The following is a 24,265-nucleotide window of genomic DNA, read 5'->3' as shown; positions in this document are numbered from 1 at the left end:
GTTTCAACAGGGGGATGTCCTGATTATGATTGGTGGGCGGGGTTTACTCTTGATTAAACACATGGTTGTTCACTGTTCACTTGGTCTGATGAAGGAGTGATTGATCCCCGAAACGTCACTTGTTTTTTATGTTACCAATAAAAGCACCCTTTTTTCGCCAATCCAGTGAGTGCAAGCCTTTCTTATCTATATATAGATATATAGAGGAGAGCAATATTCTCTCTCTCTCTCTCTCTCTCTCTCTCTCTCCTCTTCTCTCTCTCTCTCTCTTCTCTCTCTTTCTCTCTCTCCTCTCTCTCTCTCTCTCTCTCTCTCTCCTCTCTCTCCTCTCTCTCTATATATATATATATATATATAGTATATAGATAGATAGTTTTATTGTTCTATATTTTATATCTATATATATATTTATTTATTATATTATATATATATATATTTATATTTATATTTATTTATGTATATACTGTATATCAAGAGAGAGAGAGAGAGAGAGAGAGGGAGAGAACACATGTATTAATTTGTAAACCTGTATTGCATTGCTGCTACTTCAAAAAATTATAGCAATCTAATGATATATTTTTTAAATATATTAGTTTAATGTGACAGTGAAACAGTAAATAAATAAATATTTAGAAATGTTTATTTTAACTTTATAAAATAATAATTAATAAAAAAAACTTTGATTTGTTCTTTTTGTATTCTTAGTTGAAAAATAAGCCTAAGAAGTTAATATGCAAATTTCTTAGACCTTAAAGACTGCGTGTAATCAGATATAATTTAGACCACTAGAGGTCATTAGTTAATGTGTTTCACATAGATAACATTGAGCTCATGCACGTTAAGTTATCCAGAAGTTAACAGTGATTGGCTAAAATGCAAGTCTGTCTAAAGAACTGAAATAAGGGGGCAGTTTTCAAAAGCCTAGATAGAAGTTAAACACATATTACAAAATTGCATTGCTATAACTTTAAAAATAAGAACAAGTGTACATCCCAAAAAAAGATATTTTATTAAACATGTGTTTCATCAACTTTACATTGAACAATTGCAACAATCGACAAAATTAACCACTTTCAATTAATGGCAAGACGATGATATACAATATCATTTTGTCAATATTTAAATGACAATATTTGCTCAACCATAATCCAAAATATATAATCTTTTGGATTAAAAATTATACTGTAAAGTAAAGATATATATAAAAAAATACTGTATGTTGCACTGTCAACATTATTGCCTGAAAACCGCCTGAATATAGTCTGCTCGAGCTTGGACTCCCAGAGCATCATACTTCTGTAATAGATCTAGATGTTCACCATACTCATGGTTATCCAAGCTATCCAGATTTATATCAGGGATTGTTAGGGCAATGTTGTGCAACATACAGCAAATCAAAAAAATTAAGGAGACTTTGGAGGGGTGTACTGAAGAACCCCACCAGAGATGTTGAAGCAGCTGGAACGGCTCTTCAATATCCCAAAGGTGCGCTCAATCACTGATCTGGTGGCGATGTGTGCCTGGTTGTAGCACACCTCTTCCTCTTCGTTGGGGTTTTTGATGGGTGTGAACAGCCACGGAAGACACGAATATCCAGAATCACATGTGTAAACAAAATAGATTATTGACATTAGCTTTCAGAATGATTAAAATATATTATATACATATGTTTGAGTATCTAAGAGATATTTACCTATCAGGATTCCCTCTGGCATTTGGCCTTTCTGGAACGGATGATAGATGGCAGAATTCCGGAGGATGAAGGAATTGTGGTTGCAGCCAGGGAGTCCGGAGCGTGCGCTCATGATCCTCACCTGGTGTCACAGATGACACCGAGTGGTTGTGTTTCCTGTCCCGGTATGGCTTATCTGTACCCCTGGGAGGCTGCATCAGTACATACGTGCAATCTATGGCCCCCAATACCCTTAAAAATCCAGCCCTTAGATAGAACTGGAGCTTGACAGCATTCCACTCCTCAGGTGTATTGGGGAAGTGGACATGATGGACTAGGCATTGGTGCAAAGCATTCAGGACAACCTTCAGATGACGTGAGAAGGTTGCCTGGCTCATAACTATGCCTAGAGCTGCCACAGCCTGGAATGATCCAGTTGCCCGATAGCAATTTCACCATCCCAGGGATTGCCCTAGTTCTTTCAGTGAGTGGCTCGAGAGAGTCCTTGATTTCGACATAGAGCCTCTCAATAGTCATAGGCATGAAGACCAACCCTAGGCAGGAACACCCTCAGCACCTGCTGACATCTTTGTTGTCGCACACCCGCAGCCATCAACACCCGTCTTTCCCTGTATCTCCTTAGGAACAGGACAAACTGTAAAGCATTTATGTATGTCCATGCTCAAAATAATAATGAAATAAAGTTATTGAAGGGCCCCTTTTATAATGCCAAGTTCGACAGCTGTGAATGTTTTCAGTAATTGAATAAATGATGCGCCACACATTACCTAACAAATGACTTGCACAATTTGATTATTCTCTCGTCATTTTACGAGCAATTAATTAAATAATTTATTCAAGATTTCTGATGTTCTGTATTATTGCATCATTTGACAAGCACATTGACATTGACAATGGTTGTGTCAAAATTAATGTCTACTTAGGTCACCAGGTTGAGTTTAGCAGCTGTAAGAAATAGAGGTGTATTGTTTGTGCAGTTAACTAAATTAATTATGAAAATCACATGAGTATTTAGCTAAAGTTTAAAGCATATTTCAGATTTTCTGTGTTTGATAGCAGCATTGTGGAGGTTAAAAAGGTCAGTGATTACTGTGTTTTTTTTAGATTACATTAAAGAACAATGTGGTGTATTAACATTTGCAAACCAAAGTATTTAGCTATAGTTTAAAGCATATTTCAGATCTTCTGTGTTTGGATGGCAGCATTGTGGAGGTTAAAAAAGTCATGGATTACTGTGTTTTTGAGATAACATATTAAAGAACAATGTGTTGTATTAACATTTGCAAACCTAAGTTACAAAAAGAATGCAATGTCAAACATTATCATTTGAAATATTTATTTATATCCTTTATGTGATTCATAATGCTATTTTAAATTAATTTCAATGTATTTTGCAAGCGCAGAGTAAAACAGTGCCATGAACTGGAGCAAAATACATATAAATAACTTTAAAATGGCATTCAACTTCCAAAAAAGCATAGCAACAGAATGAAAACAGTTATAATATTGATTTTGAGAACTAATATGACTGACTGACCATTTAAGCCTCCACGACGCTGCCATACAAACAGAAAATCAGAGTTCAGATTTCATCCCTATATAAATACGCATGTATTGTGCATAAATAATTGATAGCATAATTTCTGTGCCCTGTTTTCATTCTCTTGCTATCCTTTTTTGTGTGATTTTTATTTTCTTTAAAAAATCTTTTTGATTTCTGTGCACTGTTTTCATTCTCTTGCTATCCTTTGTGTGAATTTGATTTTCTTTTTAAAATATTTTTAATTTCTTTGCACTGTTTTCATTCTCTTGCTATCCTTTGTGTGAATTTGATTTTCTTTTTAAAATATTTTTAATTTCTTTGCACTGTTTTCATTCTCTTGCTATCCTTTGTTAAATATTTTTGATGAAGAGTGAATTACAGAAAGGGAATGCTATTTAATAACTTTTTTGTGTTGCTAACATTTTTTCAAAGCCTATATACAACAGTAATAAACATGGTGAAAAGAGTTATAAAAAAAAGAAATATATATATTTTAAATTTTTAAAATTATTTCTCTATATAGTGCACAAAATGTGTAGCAAGAATATTGATTGATTTATAAAAGGGTATACATATTTAATAATGTTTAAAATTGAGTTTTATTAGGTGATATGCTTCACTCTCTCGCAGCATTGAACATAAGATTTCAGTGTTTTCTGATTCCCATTGACTTCTATGGCATCCGCGACCTCAAGGGTGGCGGATTGAAAACTAGGTGCGCTGCGTTGGATAAGATGCGAGCGTAATTGTTCATTTTTTGATAACTTCTTGACAGCTTCAAATTGTGTTGAATAGGAGGGCGAATACACAGATTTATGCTTAAATCCCACGGGTTTTCAATTTGCATCGATCTGCGTCAAATTGAGACTGGCAAATCGTATGTTATGTCACAAATTTCAAATTATTCCTTTCTTCAGGCTTTGATAACTACGGCGCATCAATCTTGCGACAACTAAGACACGAAATTCAAGCACATTTTCAGTTGACGCTTTGATAAGTAGGCCCCATACACTTGACTCCAATCTGTCTTTCATACCCCACATCCAATTGCTCTCTTCATCCTGCCGCAACCACCTATTTTCTAAATTTATCTATTTCTGAGCATTAACACCAATAAGCAGCTAATCCACTCACTGGTAATTCTCTGACTTGACTACTGTAATAACCTTCTAACTGGCCTTCCTCTCTTTCACCTCTCCCCCCTTCAATCCATCCTAAATGCCTCTGCTAGGCTAATCCACCTCTCCCGACGTGCTGTATCTGCTGCACCTCTCTGTGAGTTCTTTCACTGGATCCCCATTCACAGCAGAATTAAATTCAAAATTATCACCCTGACCTACAAAGCCCTTACCAATACTTCCCCCCTACCTGTCCTCATTAATCAACAAATATACTCCAGTCCACCCCCCCATAGAACCAACCAGCTCCTTGCATCTTCTACCATCACCACTTACCATGCTATACTGCAGGACTTCTCTTGTGCAGCATCAACCCACTGGAACACACTTCCTCACGCTGTTAGTCTTTGCCCTAATCTTTCCTCCATTAGATTCTCCCTAAAGAAATTTTTGTTCAGGGAAGCCTATCACCCAACTCAGTAACAAATTAATACTGCTTGCCTAATAGTTGCCCTCATCTAACTCCGCACTAACATCATTCTCACCTTTCAGTCCCCACCTCCTGTTTCTCATCCTCCAAACCTTCTAGGCCTCGATCACATATGCAGCGTTGCCCGCAAAAGCCGGCGACGCCAGTTTTTGCGCTGTTTTGGTATCACATATACGGCATAGCATACAAGTTATGCCCGTATATTTCACCCGTCGCTCGCAATTTTTACTCCCATAGGCTAACATGGGACTGCGTCGTAAATTGGTATCCAATATCCAGCGCAAGGCCTTACTTGGCGAAAATGGAGAAATCTTACTTCATTTTTACCTCGCCATAAAAGGCAGCCGTAGCAGGCCTTGCGCTGAGTATGGGAGCACCGTAACTCCCGAAAATGCCTTGAAAATAAACTAACACCTAACGCATGCGCAATGTCTATCTACCTGTCAACCGCAATCCCCGACCGCAATAACTAATAAAGTGTATTAACCCCTAAACCGGCGTAGCCCACACCGCAAGTAATAACTAAATTATTAACTCCTAAACCGCCATAGCCCACAACTCAATTAACCTATTCAAGTATTAACCCCTAAACCGCCATAGCCCACATAGCCTATTAAATGTATTAACCCCTAATCTGCCGCCGCCGCCAACGTCGCCGCCACTATAATAAATTTATTAACCCCTAAACCTAAGTCTAACCCTAACCCTAACACCCCCTAACTTAAATATTATTTAAATAAATCTAAATAATATTCCTATTATTAACTCAATTATTCCTAATTAAAACTAAATACTTACCTATAAAATAAACCCTAAGATAGCTACAATATAATTAATAATTACATTGTAGCTATTTTAGGATTTATTTTTATTTTACAGGCAACTTTGTATTTATTTTAACTAGGTACAATAGCTATTAAATAGTTAATAACTATTTAATAGCTACCTAGTTAAAATAACTATAAATTTACCTGTAAAATAAATCCTAACCTAAGTTACAATTACACCTAACACTACACTATCATTAAATAATTTAAATTAATTAACTACAATTATTTAAAATTAAATACAATTAAATAAAATAAACTATAGTACAAAAACAAACAAACACTAAATTACAATAATTTTAAACTAATTACACCTAATCTAAGCCCCCTAATAAAATAAAAAAGCCCCCAAAAATAATAAAATTCCCTATCCTATACTAAATTACAAATAGCCCTTAAAAGGTTTTTTTGCGGGGCATTGCCCCAAGGTAATCAGCTCTTTTACCTGTAAAAATAGAAATACAACCACCCCCAAAATTAAAACCCACCACCCACACACCCAACCTTACTCTAAAACCCACCCAATCCCCCCTTAAAAAAACCTAACACTAACCCCTTGAAGACCACCCTACCTTGAGCCGTCTTCACACAGCCAGGCAGAAGTCTTCATCCGATCCGGGCAGAAGAGGTCCTCCAGCCGGGCAGAAGTCTTCATTCAATCCGGGCAGAAGAGGTCCTCCAGCCGGGAAGAATTCTTCATCCAAGCGGCATCTTCTATCTTCTTCCATCCGACGAGGAGCGGCTCCATCTTGAAGACATCCGACGCGGAGCATCTTTCCTGGCCGATTACTACCTGATGAATGAAGGTTCCTTTAAATGACGTCATCCAAGATGGCGTCCCTTCAATTCCGATTGGCTGATAGAATTCTATCAGCCAATCGGAATTAAGGTAGGAAAAATCCTATTGGCTGATGCAATCAGCCAATCAGATTGAAGTTCAATCCGATTGGCTGATCCAATCAGCCAATAGGATTGACCTCGCATTCTATTGGCTGTTCCAATCAGCCAATAGAATGCAAGCTCAATCCTATTGGCTCATTGCATCAGCCAATAGGATTTTTCCTACCTTATTTCCGATTGGCTGATAGAATTCTATCAGCCAATCGGAATTGAAGGGACGCCATCTTGGATGACGTCATTTAAAGGAACCTTCATTCATCGGGTAGTCGTCGGTCAGGAAGGATGCTCCGCGTTGGATGTCTTCAAGATGGAGCCTCTCCTCGTCGGATGGAAGAAGATAGAAGATGCCGCCCGGCTGGAGGAGCTCTTCTGCCCGGATCAGATGAAGACTTCTGCCCGGCTGGGTGAAGAAGGCTCAAGGTAGGGTGGTCTTCAAGGGGTTAGTGTTAGGTTTTTTTAAGGGGGGATTGGGTGGGTTTTAGAGTAGGGTTGGGTGTGTGGGTGGTGGGTTTTAATGTTGGGGGGTTGTATTTCTTTTTTTACAGGTAAAAGAGCTGATTACTTTGGGGCATTGCCCCGCAAAAAGCCCTTTTAAGGGCTATTTGTAATTTATCATAGGGTAGGGAATTTTATTATTTTGGGGGGCTTTTTTATTTTATTAGGGGGCTTAGATTAGGTGTAATTAGTTTAAACTTCTTGCATTTTTTTTTCTCTAATTTAGTGTTTGTTTGTTTTTGTACTATAGTTTATTTTATTTAATTGTATTTAATTTTAGGTAATTGTAGTTAATTAATTTAATTTATTTAATGATAGTGTAGTGTTAGGTGTAATTGTAACTTAGGTTAGGATTTATTTTACAGATAAATTTGTAGTTATTTTAACTAGGTAGCTATTAAATAGTTATTAACTATTTAATAGCTATTGTACCTAGTTAAAATAAATACAAAGTTGCCTGTAAAATAAAAATAAATCCTAAATAGCAATGTAATTTTTAATTATATTGTAGCTATCTTAGGGTTTATTTTATAGGTAAGTATTTAGTTTTAATTAGGAATAATTGAGTTAATAATAGTAATATTATTCAGATTTATTTAAATAATATTTAAGTTAGGGGGGTGTTAGGGTTAGGCTTAGACTTAGGTTTAGGGGTTAATTACTTTATTATATTTGCGGCGACGTTGGCGGTGGCAGATTAGGGGTTAATACATTTAATAGGCTATGTAGGCTATGGCGGTTTAGGGGTTAATAATTTAGTTATTACTTGCAGTGTGGGCTATGGCGGTTTAGGGGTTAATAATTTAGTTATTACTTGCGGTGTGGGTTTGATGGCTGATATAGGGGTTAATAGTTTAAATAGGCATATTGCGTTGTGGGGGGTTGTCGGTCTAGGGGTTAATACAGTTAATATTAGTAATGAGAGGTGGGGATTGCGTATATAGGGTTTTTTTTTATGAAAGTTTTTTTTTTTTATTGACTTTTGAATGTTATTACATACAGCATCTTAAATAACAGTTAGAAACATAAAAACAAAAAATACAAATACAATAACATTGCAGCCTTCAAGAGATTGAATATGTGAGTTTTCCACACAAGAAAAGAGTAATTTTGGTTTATCGACCTTTCAGTAACATTCCAAAATATAATGGTGTGTTAATTCCGCTTTCCATCTAGCCTGACTCAATCTCAATCATGATCAAATCCCTATCTCTTCCCCCCCTCATCTCTACCCGTTCATCTTGCTCCTGAAGACTCAATTATCTCACTCATTGAGGCACTCTAACCGGATTGTTTCCTACTGATCTTGTTGGTTTGCTAGGATTCTAGCTCTATTTTCTTTTTCAGTATACATAATATATGGCTCCCACTGTTGTATAAACTTATCCCTGGTATTAAGGAGCTCTGCCGAGGAGCTACTCATTGTAAAGTGATAATCTATTCTCCTTTTAATATATTCAAATGAGGGTGGATCCACCTTCCAAAATCTCGCTATGCTTACTCTCATAACCGTGCAGATCAAGGCTATTAGCTTGTGATGTCTTTTTACTTTATTATCTGGAGGAAAATGAATCAAAGCCTGTTAAGGGGTAAGTGTGATATTAGTTTCTAGAATTAGGCTTAGATACCTTGAAGTCTGATTCCAAATCTCTGTAACCTTTCCACAATGCCACCACATGTGTAAGTATGTCCCTTCCTCCCCACAACCCCTGTAGCACAAGTGGGGCCTGCTGTCCTGTGTATTGGCAAATCTTGTGGGATATATGTACCATTTATAGAGTACTTTAATATAGTTTTCCTTCAACATGGCATTTGGAGAAAAGGATAGACCTCTATTAATGTTTGATACCAGTTATCTATTGTCCATGTCCTGCAAAAATCCTGTTCCCATTTAGTCATCATTACACTCTTGTCCCTATTTGAGCCACCATTAATAGCCGGATAGAGCAATGCTATCAGTCCCCTCCTAACCTCCTTCGATAAACATAGTGATTCTAATATAGTATTGTTTGGAGGTTTATCTAATCCCATTATCTCTCGAACTCTGGATTTAAGTTGTAAGTAGTGGAACCACTCATTTTGCCCGGGTGTGCCTAGCTCTGCATATTGAGAGAAGGATAGTAGGTCGCTATTAACATAAACATCTGCTATTCGGTAGAGGCCTTTATTCTCCCATTTCCTTTGAGTATGTATGTCAACTAAAGATTCAAGAGGGGAGAGCAGGGTCAGTCTGGACCTCTCGTTGAGTAAATGATACTTCCTAGTCGCTGTGTCCCAAATAAAAGCAGTGTGTGTGATCGCAATGAACTGTTTGATGTGACCAGGTCTGTTTTGTTGTGTTGCCCAAAGAATATTATCCAATCTTCTTACATTAAGCATGTCTTTTTCTAGTTGGACCCATTGTGGTGTAAGTCCTAATTTAAACCATTGTGTGGTCTGGGCCAATCTAGCTGCATAATAATATGATATTAGGTTAGGTAATCCGATGCCTCCCTCTCCCCTATGTCTCATCATATTGTGTTTGTTTATTCTAGCCCTTTTCCCTCCCCAAATGAATTTTAAAATTGCCTTCTGCATTACATATAATTCTGACAACGGTATTGAAATTGGGAGTGTTCTGAATAGGTATAGGAGTTTGGGCAATATTGTCATTTTGACAGATATTACTCTTCCATACAGGGAGATAAATTTAGTCCATTTCACTAATAGCTCTCTAATGTGTGTGAACATGGGGACATCATTTTCCCTATAAAGTAAGTGCACATCTTTTGTGAGGTTGATTCCTAGATATTTGAGAGATGATTTGGCCCATTTAAATGTTAATTTCTAATCATTTCTTTGTTGGCTTTGGGAGATATGTGCTAAGGGCCTCACACTTGCCTTCATTAATTTTATATCCAGACAACTTTCCAAATTTATTTATTATGGAATATACCATCGGGAGCGAAAGTAAAGGTTTTGTGACTGCAAGGATGACGTCATCAGCAAATAATGAAATTTTATATTCCTTATCCCCCACCCGTATACCTGCAATATTTGGATTATCCCGTATTCTAACCGCCAATGGCTCAATACATAGAGCAAAAAGTAGGGGTGACAGGGGGCAACCTTGTCTTGTGCCATTACGGATTTTTATTCTGTCTGATTGATACCCTGAGAGTCTTATGTATGCATCTGGGCTTGAGTATATCTTTTTTAAGGCAGTAGTGAAGGGGCCTTTAAATCCCATTTTGCTAAGCACTGCAAACATGTAGGATATAGGGGTTTTACGTGTCGGGCTTATTTTTGGGAGGCAGGTTAGACTTTTATGGGAGATTTGTTATTTTCTTTACTTTTCTTAGGCACCAGCAGTTTCTAAAGTGCCGTAAGTCACTGGCGACTTCAGAAATTTGTATTTACGCTTATTTCTGGACATCGCTAGTTTATCCGACTTACGCCACGTAGGAAATGCCAGCGCCATATATGTAATACCCCGATGTGCGAGGTGAAATTATGGGCGGCGCAGGTTTCCACGATTGTGCCAAAACCTGCGTCGTATATTTGATCGCGCCCCTAGATTGTAAGTTCCCAGAGGAATAGGGCCCTCAATTTCTCCTGTATTTGTTTGATAAAGTTTGTCCTGTGTCTTAAAAATATTGTATCGGGGGAGGAGCAAACCCTGCTCCTGAGCGGTCACACTATACATGAGCTCCGGCTACTTTTACTAGATTTACCCTCTATTTTGTCCGCTCAGAGCAGGCAACATCTACAATGATCAGAAATGGACTACGTAACAAAGTGTCTTCTGCAAACATGAGGGATTGAAGTCTCAACTTAGCGCTACTTCTCAGAGCCACAGAGATCGCCCCGGCAAGAGTGGAGGGCGCCATCTTGACAACTCAGCCACGCTGCTATCACCTCTTTAACAGAAGTGTACTCTGGCACAACTAAAGCCTGGATAACTACTTCAACATGGCAGATCACCCCTCCAACACACTCATCATTGCTACTCTAAAGGACTTTGAACGAAAAATGGATCTATGTTTTGAGGACCTACTTTGTTCACTACGCATGGAGCCTATGTGCAACGCCGCTAGCCTAGAGGGTTCCGAGACAGCATCACCCAGAGGTGTCCCCTATACCACTCCTCAGGTACCGACTCAGCCGGTTTATATGGCTGACCCCACCGCAGCTCTAAAGGAGGTTTCTCCTCCACCTAAGGATCTGTATGGCATGATGGAAAATGGTGCCCGGCTCAAGTCGGATCGACCAATAGCCGCGCTACTGAAAAAATATCAGCTTTACTCCCGACTACCAACGCTTTCTGTAAACTCTTGGCTGGCGACTGGAAATTTTGGCTATCGTGCTTCAGCACTTTTCATCTGACACAGCAACATGCCTTTCCTTCTTGCCTGCGCAGCTGACCCTATACTATCTGGCTTCAGAAGCGGCATCGGCTGATTTTTCACAAAGCTTGGCCTGCTTTCTGTCTATTCCAGACAGTCCCGACCAGAAGCAGCTCTTACCGTGCCAGGGACTATAGGTTCTAATAAAATATTATACAAACATGTGGAGCTCCCTGTATCAGAGACCTTTCCATTCCGCATCCCAGCCAGCACCACAGAGCGCAACACGGGTCAGATGGGGACTTTCACCTTGCCCCCACATGTATCCTACAACACCCTTTGCCTCAGAGACCGGGGAGCACCCGCAGTAACCGCTCCAATTGCCATTCCTAGTTTCTGACTTATTATGTACAGGAGCCTAAAATGATTTGTAATAAGATTTATATCTGCTTTCCAGCGTTAGTCTCATATTGGTGATATCTAGGGGTATGTTCGCCCTATTGTGACAGCGGAATGTAAGACACCAACATCAGTCACTCATATATACTTGTTTATAACTGTTTATTCTTTTTTCTCAGCTTAGCTCTAACACTATCCCACCCTCGTGGGGCCGTAGTAAATCTAGAACAAAATGAGATTCATGTTACAGTAGCCATTATACAGCTGCAGATGCCGAAACAGTAAACTCTAATAGTAAAGCATATCTGCTCCCCCCTGAGGCGTCAGCATATACTATGTTTCACAGGGGATTAAATAAACATATCACTCTACTTGGGGCCCCCCTTCCCTCTCAGCCCAATAAATAGTCTCATTATGTACAGGTCTCCTACTCACAAGTAAGAGTTCTATATAGCCATAATTTTATATTGGTGTCACTGCACCCACTTATGGTCATGAGAGACACACTAGCCACCTGAGTGAACTCCCAGTGTATATTTCTGACCTCCAATCTGGGGCTGTCCTATGTATCTAGAAACAGGCCCCACAGATATACCATTTACACGCCTCATAATATAATATAGCACTGTAACTTTATAATTATACTTTTTGTTTTCAGGTACTGATATGAGCAAGTGTCTTCTTAAAAAGTTTTAATTGATATGTGTGTTTCTTAGTATTTAGCTGTATAATCGCTGTAGAGGTATTTTTTGCATTATATATTTACTTTACGTTCTGCATAGCCACTAATTTAGCTTAAAATATTTGCCTCTGATATCTATAGTTATAACCCTAGTTTGACACATCACTTTTCAAATATCTATACTTATTGAGTCCTAATAACCCCCTTGTTTACCTTGCTATTTAACCCCAGATAATATATGTCCTCAACAGGGGTTAAGTTCCCTCCCCCCCCCCACCTTCTGCTCATTCCTTCTCCTTACTTTCTCTCTTCTCCCTCTTTCATCTCTTTTAGCAGCTCTGGTTAGCTGATTCTCCCCATCTTGCCTTCCTTAATACCAGGTCCAAAAGCGACCACTCCTAACGCTAATTTCCTCCCTCAGTGTCCATTAGAGTGGTTGGGTTCAAAAGTAACCCTTGTTTTCATGGAGGAACTTATTTTATCTTATTTTATTTTAACTTATTTCATTTCAACTCTTTCCAATACATACCTTATAAAAGAGGTTTAAGATGACTAACCATATAGCTCCCAAATAACATTCCTGTTTATTCAATATATATCTGTCTGTTGTATAATTTGACATCCATGTTTTATGGTTCCTCACATATGTTGTATTATTTCTATAACCTCAATAAAAAATTTAAAACAAAAAAATATTGTATCATCATCCACATCTCACCTCAATACCAGCGCTGCTTACTGTAGCGGTGAGCAGGTAAAACGTGCTCGTGCACGATTTCCCCATAGGAATCAATGGGGCTGATTCGGCTGAAAAAAGTCTAACACCTGCAAAAAAGCAGCATTCAGCTCCTAATGCAGCCCCATTGATTCCTATGGGAAAATACTTTTTATGTCTACACCTAACACCCTAGTATGAACCCCGAGTCTAAACACCCCTAATCTTACACTTATTAGCCCCTAATCTGCCGCCCCCGACATCGCCGACACCTGCATTATATTATTAACCCCTAATCTGCCGCTCCGGACACCACTGCCACCTACATTATACTTATGAACCCCTAATCTGCTGCCCCCAACATCGCCGACACCTACATTATAGTTATTAACCCCCAATGTTGTTGCAACCTACCTACAATTATTAACCCCTAATCTGCCGCCCCCAACGTCGCCGCCACTATAATAAAGTTATTAACCCCTAAACCTAAGTCTAACCCTAACCCTAACTTAAATATAATTTAAATAAATCTAAATAAAAATACTATTATTTAATAAATTATTCCTATTTAAAACTAAATACTTACCTATAAAATAAACCATACGATAGCTACAATATAACTAATAGTTACATTGTATCTATCTTAGGGTTTATTTTTATTTTACAGGCAAGTTTGTATTTATTTAACTAGATAGAATAGTTATTAAATAGTTATTAACTATTAATAACTACCTAGCTAAAATAAATACAAAAGTACCTGTAAAATAAAACCTAACCTAAGTTACACTAACACCTAACACTACACTACAATTAAATTAAATAAACTAAATTACGAAAAAAACAAACATTAAATTACAGAAAATATAAAATAATTACAATTTTTGAAAACTAATTACACCTAATCTAATTCCCCAAATAAAATAAAAAAGCCCCCCCAAAATAATAAAAATCCCTACCCTATACTAAATTACAAATAGCCCTTAAAAGGGCTTTTTGCGGGGCATTGCCCCAAAGTATTCAGCTTGTTTACCTGTAAAAAAAAAACAATACCCCCCCAACATTACAACCCACCACCCACACACCCAACCCTACTCTAAAACCCACCCAATCCCCCTTAATAAAACCTAACACTAACCCCCTGAAGATCACCATACCTTGAGACGTCTTCACCCAACCGGGCAGAAGTTGTCCTCCAGAGGGTCCGAAGTCTTCATCCTATCTGGGCAGAAGAGGTCCTCCAGATGGGCAGAAGTCTTCATCCAGGCGGCATCTTCTATCTTCATCCATCCATCCGGAGCGGAGCGGGTCCATCTTCAAGACATCCGACGCGGAGCATCCTCTTCCTTCCGATGACTAAGACTAAATGACGGTACCTTTAAGTGACGTCATCCAAGATGGCGTCCCTTCAATTCCAATTGGCTGAAAGAATTCTATCAGCCAATTGGAATTAAGGTAGAAAAAATCCTATTGGTTGATCCAATCAGCCAATAGGATTGAACTTCAATCCTATTGGCTGATTAAATCAGCCAATAGGATTGAGCTCGCATTCTATTGGCTGATTGGATCAGCCAATAGAATGCGAGCTCAATCCTTTTTGCTGATTGGATCAGCCAATAGGATTTTTTCTACCTTAATTCCGATTGGCTGATAGAATTCTTTCAGCCAATCGGAATTGAAGGGATGCCCTCTTGGATGATGTCACTTAAAGGTACCGTCCTTTAGTGTTAGTCATCAGAAAGAAGAGGATGCTCCGCGTCGGATGTCTTGAAGATGGACCCGCTCCGCTCCGGATGGATGGATGAAGATAGAAGATGCCGCCTGGATGAAGACTTCTGCCCATCTGGAGGACCTCTTCTGCCTGGATAGAATGAAGATTTCGGACCCTCTGGAGGACCACTTCTGCCCGGTTGGGTGAAGACGTCTCAAGGTAGGGTGATTTTCTTTGGGTTTGTAGGTGGTGGGTTGTAATGTTGGGGGTATTGCCTTTTTTTACAGGTAAAAGAGCTGATTACTTTGGGGCAATGCCCCGCAAAAAGCCCTTTTAAGGGCTATTTGTAATTTAGTATAGGGTAGGGATTTTTATTATTTTGGGGGGCTTTTTTATTTTATTAGGGGGATTAGATTAGGTGTAATTAGTTTTAAAAAATTATTTTATTATTTTCTGTAATTAAGTGTTTGTTTTTTTTCGTAATTTAGTTTATTTAATTTAATTGTAATTTGTAGTTAATTTAGGTAATTTATTTAATGATAGTGTAGTGTTAGGTGTAATTTTGTAACTTAGGTTAGGATTTATTTTACAGATATATTTGTATTTATTTTAACTAGGAAGTTATTAAATAGTTAATAACTATTTAATAACTATTCTACCTAGTTAAAAATAAATACAAAGTTGCCTGTAAAATAAAAATAAACCCTAAGCTAGCTACAATGTAACTATTAGTTATATTGTAGCTATCTTAGGGTTTATTTTATAGCTAAGTATTTAGTTTTAAATAGGAATAATTTAGTTAATTGTAGTAATTTTATTTAGATTATTTTAAATTATATTTAAATTAGGGGGTGTGTTAGGGGTTAGCATTAGACTTAGGTTTAGGGGGTAATACATTTAATATAGTTGCGGCGACGTTGGGGACGGCAGATTATGGGTTAATAAATGTAGGTAGGTGTCGGCGATGTTAGGGACGGTAGATTAGGGGTTAATAAAATTTAACTAGTGTTTGCGAGGCGGGAGTGCGGCGGTTTAGGGGTTAATATATTTATTGAAGTGGCGGCAATGTCCTGTCGGCAGATTAGGGGTTAAAAAATGTATTTGTGTTTGCGATGTGAGGGGGCCTCAGTTTAGGTGTTATTAGGTAGTTTATGGGTGTTAGTGTACTTTTTAGCACTTTAGTTACGAGTTTTATGCTACGGCGTTAGCCCATACAACTCTTAACTACTGAATTTTAAATGCGGTAGGAGTCTTGACAGGAGTGGGTCTACCGCTCACTTTTTCCAAGACTCGTAATACCGGCGTTAGGAAAATCCCATTAAAAAGATAGGATACTCAATTGACGTAAGTGGATTTGCAGTTTGCTCGAGTCGCGGAAAAAAAGTGAGCGGTACACCTGTACCTGCCAGACTCGTAATACCAGCGGGCATTAAAAAGCAGCATTGGGACCTGTCAACGCTGCTTTTTAAGGCTAACGCAAAACTTGTAATCTAGGTGAGGGTTTTCCTAGTCCCTCTGGAAAGAGGTTGGGTCAAGCAATTTGATATCAGAGAAACAGGTATAACATTTTGTGTTTAACAATACAAGTTGTTCATTCTACATGGAAGGCTGTATACCAACAGAGTGAATGACCATCTTTCCAGGGCAATCTCCCTGGCACAGATATCTAAAGCTAGTAATGTATTGGATTCTGTTATTTCTCGTTTTTATTTTAAAACTGCTTGTGTATAATATTTGCTTGTGTATAATTCTATTTGTTAACATCATTTTATTAATAATGCACTGTGCATACTTTTTCGTATAATATATATTCACTTTTTAAGTTTTTGCCTTTGTCTAATATTTGAACCACATTACTAAAAGAGACTGTTAGTATTAAGACTGTTAAATATTTAAATAAAAAATATCAGCGCACTCTTAGGTAGAGTCAAATATCAATAAAAAATTTAATTGAATAAAATAAAAATTATATATGTTTAATGGTATAAGAACAAACAAATGGTTGTACACAAATAATCTCTGCTGAGTAACTAACTATTAAACCAAACAAGATCTAATAATAAGATGTATACAAACCAATTGTACTTGCACAAACACAATAAAAAGTTCAGAAAAAGATTTCCCTTTTCATCAGTTGCAGCTGGGTGTGTAATCCGGGTGCTCTGGTCCCGACAGGAAAAAGTAACTGAAAGATATAAGTAACACACAGCGCCCACCGATTCAAGGTACTATAAAAACAATTTTAATATCAGCGCAATTAAGCATACATTGCACTTACAGAATAAGAATAAAAGTTGTCAACAGGCACATCATACAAAAGATGAAAACATCCGTGGCTGTCCGTAGTAAACCAGACTGGATGTTTGTTCTATGCAGAGTGTGGATTTCCACCGTTCTTAGTGAGGAATCTCATACAGTCTTTTTACTGTTTCCTTTAGGATACCAATGCGTTTTTAATCCTTTAATCTTTAACTCAGGTGTCTTTGCGCAACAGAACAGTCCAGTACTGGATCAAATGCAGTTACGTGTACGTTGAACTGCTAGTAAAACCCTACGCGTTTTGTTTGCCCATCGAGCAAACTTCTTCAGGGGTACCTTTTGTTTACCATATTGTCTTTGTACACTAGTCAAGCAGTACTGAATAGTATATAGATGGTTTAAGCTAATTTGAAGTATTTTGCAACATACTTAGGCTACAGAATTTGAATTCCAACCTATGTGGGGAGCATTGAAACAGCACAAGTTCAATTTAAATGGAATGACCCTTTAAATACATAGGGCTAGACTATAATAGTTGGTGCAAACAGGTACTATCATAAAGCAATTTCTGCCTGTGCTTATTCCTTATAATGGTTCCATGTTAAGGAGAAGTAATCGTGGAGCCATATTGAAAAAAATCTTTGAAGTTTAACGATTTCTTCTAAGTGGTTATACTGACCAGCTGTAAGGTTTATTGGAAGGTACCTGTACAAATTAACCCCTTTTCATGCAATAAGAATTGGTTCTTCAGGATCAATTCCAGTATTTCTGATACTTCTTATTGGCTGCTTTTAAGCCCCTGATATGAGTTTTTAAACAGAACTAACATAATTTCCGTACTGAGAAAAGTTCAGATCGGATCCTAGCAGATAACAAAAAATTCACCCATATGATGCAAGCACTGATGGACACCAGAGATCACAATCCAACTGAAAACACATTTTTAGTGCGGCAACTAATGATTATTTTCATAATCAGTTAATCGCCCATTTATTTTTTTGACTAATCGATTAGGGCTAGATTATGAGTGGCACGCTAACTGTAGCTCCCAATTGATACTAGTTGTTTTCGGGGTTTTGTGTGCGAATGTACACATGTACTATGAGTTGATAGTAAACGCATTCACTCAAAAACAATTACAATTTACACGCATTGTGTTAGTGCAACTTCGCATAAACGGCAGAAGAAGAAAGTTGCAAAAAACACAGCATAAATACATGTAAAAGTACAGTTACACTTATATTAACACTATGTGATAAAAATTAGTTTAAAAATGAAATAAAAAAGTTATAAGGTCTCAAAGATATATGAAATGAGGTGTTAGAAATAAAAGGGCTACAAAGTGAACAATGTATATATGTGTCTTCACTTACAGGATAAAGCACTTTTTATTGTAAATACACATTTATATATATATATATATATATATATATATATATATATGCACTCACTGACCACTTTTTTTTAGGTACACCTTGCAAGTACTGGGTTGGACCCCCTTTTCCTTCAGAACTACCTTAATTCCTCGTGGCTTAGATTCAACAAGGTGTTGGAAACATTGATCAGAGATTTTGGTCCATATTGACATGATAGCATCAAGCAGTTGCTGCTGATTTTTCGGCTGCACATCTATGATGCGAATCTCCCGTTCCACCACATCCCAAAGGTGCTCTATTGTATTGAGATCTGGTGACTGTGGGGGCTATTGGAGTACAGTGAACTCATTGTCATGTTCAAGAAATCAGTTTGAGATGATTTGAGCTTTGTGACATGATGCATTATCTTTCTGGAAGTAGCCATCAGAAGATGGGTACACTGTAGTTATAAAGGGATGGACATGGTCAGCAACAATTTTCAGGTCGGCTGTGGCATTTTAACGATGCTCAATTGGCACTAAGGGGCCTAAAGGGCGCCAAGAAAATATCCGCCACACCATTAATTACATCACCAGCCTGAACCGTTGATACAAGGCAGGATGGATCCATGCTTTCATGTTGTTTATGCCAAATTCTGACCCTACCATCTGAATAGCACAGATGAAATCGAGACTCATCAGACCAGGCAACGTTTTTCCAATCTTCTATTGTCCAAGTTTGGTGAGCTTGTGCGAATTGTAGCCTCAGTTTCCTGTTTTTAGCTGACAGGAGTGGCGCCTGGTGTGGTCTTCTGCTGCTGTAGCCCATCTGCTTCAAGGTTCAACGTGTTGTAATGTGTTGTAACAAGTGGTTATTTGAGCTACTGTTGCCTTTCTATCATCTTGAACCAGTCTGCCCATTCTCCTCTGACCTCTGACATCAACAAGGCATTTTTTCCACACAAATTCCGCTCACTGGATATTTTCTGACTATTTTCTGTAAACCCTAGAGATGGTTGTGCATGAAAATCCCAGTAGATCAGCAGTTTTTTAAATACTCAGACTAGCCCGTCTGGCACCAACAACCATGCCACATTTAAAATCCCTTTCATCCCCATTCTGATGCTGGGTTTGAACTTCAGCAAGTCGTCTTCACCACGTCTAGATGCCCAAATGTATTGAGTTGCTGCCATGTGATTGGCTGAATAGCAATTTGTGTTACCAAGCAATTGAACAGGTGTACCTAATAAAGTGGCCTGTAAGTGTATGCCTATACCTATATATCTGTTCCTATAGATATATAGATATAGATATGTATTTTACATTAACTGTATCAGATATATAGAAATATATATTTAATAATAAAAAATTCATGTTTTCTATGTGAAAAACATAGGAATGTAAAATATGCGGGGTTCGCAATTTAGAACTAATGCGGTTGGGTTAGCGTACATGAAGAAATTCTATTTGCAATGCACGTTATTGAAATATAAAATTTAAACTTTTAAAATATATTAATAAAAATTATTACAAATAAATATAGATATATTCTAAAGATTATTTAGAATATTTTACAGTATGTATAATAATTTAAAATATTTCATTAACTTACATTGGAGATAGCAATTATTTATGTGTGCTAACGTGACAGTGTTAGTCCTAAGCTGTGAACCGATGATGCGCGTTATGCGTATTTTACCACCCTATGTTCTTCTCATAGAAAATAAGGTAACTTTTATTATTGAATATATATTTCTTTAAATATCTGACACTGTGTAAAATACATATCTATAATTATATATCTATAGGAATAGATATACAGGTATTGTATATATAGAACTATGTATTTACAATAAAAAGTACATTATTTTCTAAGTAAGAACATTGGAATGTGAAATATTCATCATTCATGTTGGGTTTAGCGTACTTGAATAAACACGATCGAGTTGGTGCGTGAGTATGAGTGTTAGATATTTTTTCAGTTGGCACGCTCCGTCTATGGGGGGATACATTAATGTGACTGTGACTTTGCGAAGTCTACCTTTTTTTGAGCACAAACTTTTTACTTTCAACATGTAATGCGAGTACAACCCGACGTATGCATAAAGCCTCCATCTAGCGAGGTTAATGCGCAAACAGGAGCGCTTAACAGTACTCCATTCATAATCTAGTCCTTAATCGGATAATAAAAAAAAAAATCCAATACCATTTTTTCGTATATAAAATAAAATATACAAACTAAGTGTTACAAATATAAACTTCAGACTTGGAGGGATATTTATCAAGCCGTCAACCGCAAATGTGCTGGATCAACCAATAGGATAAAAGCTCAATCCTATTGGCTGATTGCAACAGCCAATAGGATTTTTCCCCTTTAATTCCGATTGGCTGATAGAATTCTATCAGCCAATCGGAATGTAAGAGACGCCATCTTGGATGACGTCATTTAACGGAATATTAATTCTTCAAGAGATGTCGGAAGAAGAGGATGCTCTGCGCAGGATGTCTTGAAGATGGAGCCGCTCAGCGCCAAATGGATGAAGATAGAAGATGCCATCTGGATGAAGACTTCTGCCGACTTGGATGAAGATTTCGGCCCGCTTGGATGAAGAATTCTGCCGGCTTCGCTGAGGATTTCTGCCGCTTGGATGAAGATGGATGTCCGGTCTTCAAAAACTGTAAGTGGATCTTTGGGGGTTAGTGTTAGGTTTTTTAAGGGTTTATTGGGTGGGTTTTAATTTCAGGTTAGGGACTTGGGCTGAAAAAGAGCTAAATGCCCTTTTAAGGGCAATGCCCATACAAATGCCCTGTTCAGGGCAATGGGGAGCTTAGGTTTTTTTAGATAGGTTTTTATTTGGTTTGGTTGTGTGGGTGGTGGGTTTTACTGTTGGGGGGTGTTTTTATTTTATTTTACAGGTAAAAGAGCTGATTTCTTTGGGGCAATGCCCCGCAAAAGGTCCTTTTAAGGGCCATTGATAGTTTATTGTAGGCTAGGGTTTTTTTATTTTGGGGGGGCTTTTTATTTTGATAGGGCTATTATATTAGGTGTAATTAGTTTAAAAAATTGATATTTTTTTGTGTAACTTAGTGTTTTTTTATTTTGTGTAACTTAGTTGTTATTTTTTTGTAACTTAGTAATTCTTTATAGTAGATTTAAATAACTTGAGTAGGGTTAGGTTTTTAAATATGTAATATAGTTAATTTAATTTTTAGTTTAATGTAGTTTTAGTATAATAGTTAGGGTAGGTTAATTAATAGTTTAATATAGTTTAATGTAATTTTAGTATAATAGTTAGAGTAGGTTAATTAGTAGTTTAATATAGTTTATTTTAATTCTAAAGGTAAGTTTAAATTTATTATAAGATGAGTTAATATTTAATGTAAAGTTAGCGGGTTGTTAGGTTTAGGGGTTAATAGCTTAATTTAGTTTATGGTGATGTGGGGGGCTGGTGGTTTAGGGGTTAATAGGTTTAGTAAGTGGTAGTGATGTGGGAGGCCAGGCATTAGGGGTTAATACATTTATTTAGTTGCGGAGGGGTCCGGGAGCGGGGGGATAGGGGGTTAATAACTTTATTAGAGTTTCGGTGGGCTCCGGGAGCGGAGGGATAGGGGTTAATAACTTTATTAGAGTTGCGGTGGGCTCCGGGAGCGGGCGGATAGGGTTTAATAACTTTATTAGAGTTGCGGTGGGCTCCGGGAGTGGAGGGATAGGGGTTAATAACTTTATTAAAGTTGCGGTAGGCTCCGGGAGCAGAGGGATAGGGGTTAATACCTTTATTAGAGTTGTGGTGGGCTCCGGGAGTGGAGGGATAGGGGTTAATAACTTTATTCCGTTGTAGCGGGGACCGGGAGTGGCAGGATAGGGGTTAAACATTTTAGTATAGCGGTGGTGTACTTTTGAACCTTGGTCTTCCACTATTGAAAGTGGCCACATGTCAGTTACCAGCATTTTCAGAATGGCATAAGTTAACTCACTCATGTTGTGCTTCTTTCTAAAATGAAAAAGATAATATGAGTATGCAGAGAAAGCAATTTCTGTGTAACTCAACATCTGCTTTGTTTTAGTTCTAACTGCTTATGGAAAAAGGAATTACAACCAAGATATTTTGGAAATATACATAATTTTCTGCTTAACTTACTGTCTTGACGTTTCACCTTTATCCGTGACTCCCACGTTTCCTTTTCATGTGCTCGTGCATCACTGTTATGCTTCCATGCCACACAAGCTCCGCTTTGTAGAGTTTGCAGGTTACAATTTTCTTTGCGGTATTTAATATAAAATGCTCCCATGAGCAGGATTTAAGTCACACACTTTTTTCCACTGTCACTTTGTCTGTACTCTCTGCCATTTTTCCAACAAAAAGCAAAAAAATGTGTGGTGCACAATTTACATAACCAGAAAACACAATTCCATGTGCAGGAGTTTATTGGAGCAGCTGGCGTCTGGCATTATTCCCACGTGTAGGCGCTGGTCTTTTCCAATATCCAACTCTCAGAAGTCCATCTTAAGCACCTTCTGTGCCACACTTGTGCAGACCAACTTATAGATAATGAGGCTTGTTGGAAACCATTTTTCTAATCAATTATTATCGATTTTATTGATTAGTTGTTGCAGCTCCATAATTCGACAACAAAATGGGGACATTGTATTCAACTTAAAAAAAAATGGATAAATTGTAAAACTGGCCTTTTGACATGTTTGTCAGTATTCTAAGACAATTTGGAATTATATTATCTTGTGCATATGTAATACACTATAATATGGCTGCATAAAATTCTTTAGATGTATAGATGAATATATGATCTAGATTAATTATACCTATATTCAGTACTATTGTTCAGTCCTGTGGTAATAAATGGGATAGACATTTACATATGTATTTAATAGATATATACATGGTATCTTGTACAGCACACGAGAACATCTAGAAATAATGTTTAATGTTCATGCTCTTAATTTTTTTTAATTTAATTCTTGCATTTTTGTTATTTTAAGTTACACTTACCACTAACAAAACCTGGGGCCCAGCACCCAAGAACCCCATCAATACAACCATTAACAGAGCATCCCCCAGAACCCAAATTATCTCATCTACACTCATGGTCCCCAATTTAAATTATCTCTACCCCAATTCCACAGTCTCCTAACACCTAAGGAATCCCCATAAACTGAAGAAAGTAAATAAGAAGTAAGCCTCTTACTGCAAGAATACCATATTAAAGAATCTAACTGTCTCTAAAAAGATCCAGCAACCCAAACGCACTCAGCTACAAAAGGCAACGCAACAGGTAACGGTAAAGGTGATGAAGAGACTTTATTAGTTCATAAATGAACATGAAGAAAAGTACACTGGATTAAAAACATGCAGGTTTGACTTCCTCAATGACCATAAGCTTACTCTAACTAACTACCGCTACCTTATACACCATTTAACACCCTGCCCCTTAATTTAATTGGCTACAAACATTTATTTATTAACACTAGCTGTGCTGGAAGGTAAGAAAAACAATTAAAAGAGTTTAAAGGGACAGTCAACACCAGAATTGGTGTTGTTTAAAAAGAAAGATAATCCCTTTAGTACCCATTCCCCAGTTTTGCATAATCATCAACACTGTTATAGATATACACTTTTTACCTCTGTGATTACCTTGTATCTAACTCTCTGCAAACTGCCCCCTTATTTCAGTTCTTTTGACAGACATGCCTTTTCGCCAATAAGTGCTGGCTCCAGGGTAACTTTACGTGCAAAATCCTAA

This window comes from Bombina bombina, chromosome 3 (assembly GCF_027579735.1).
Source record: "Bombina bombina isolate aBomBom1 chromosome 3, aBomBom1.pri, whole genome shotgun sequence".
NCBI lineage: Eukaryota > Metazoa > Chordata > Amphibia > Anura > Bombinatoridae > Bombina > Bombina bombina.
This window is presented reverse-complemented; position numbering follows the sequence as displayed.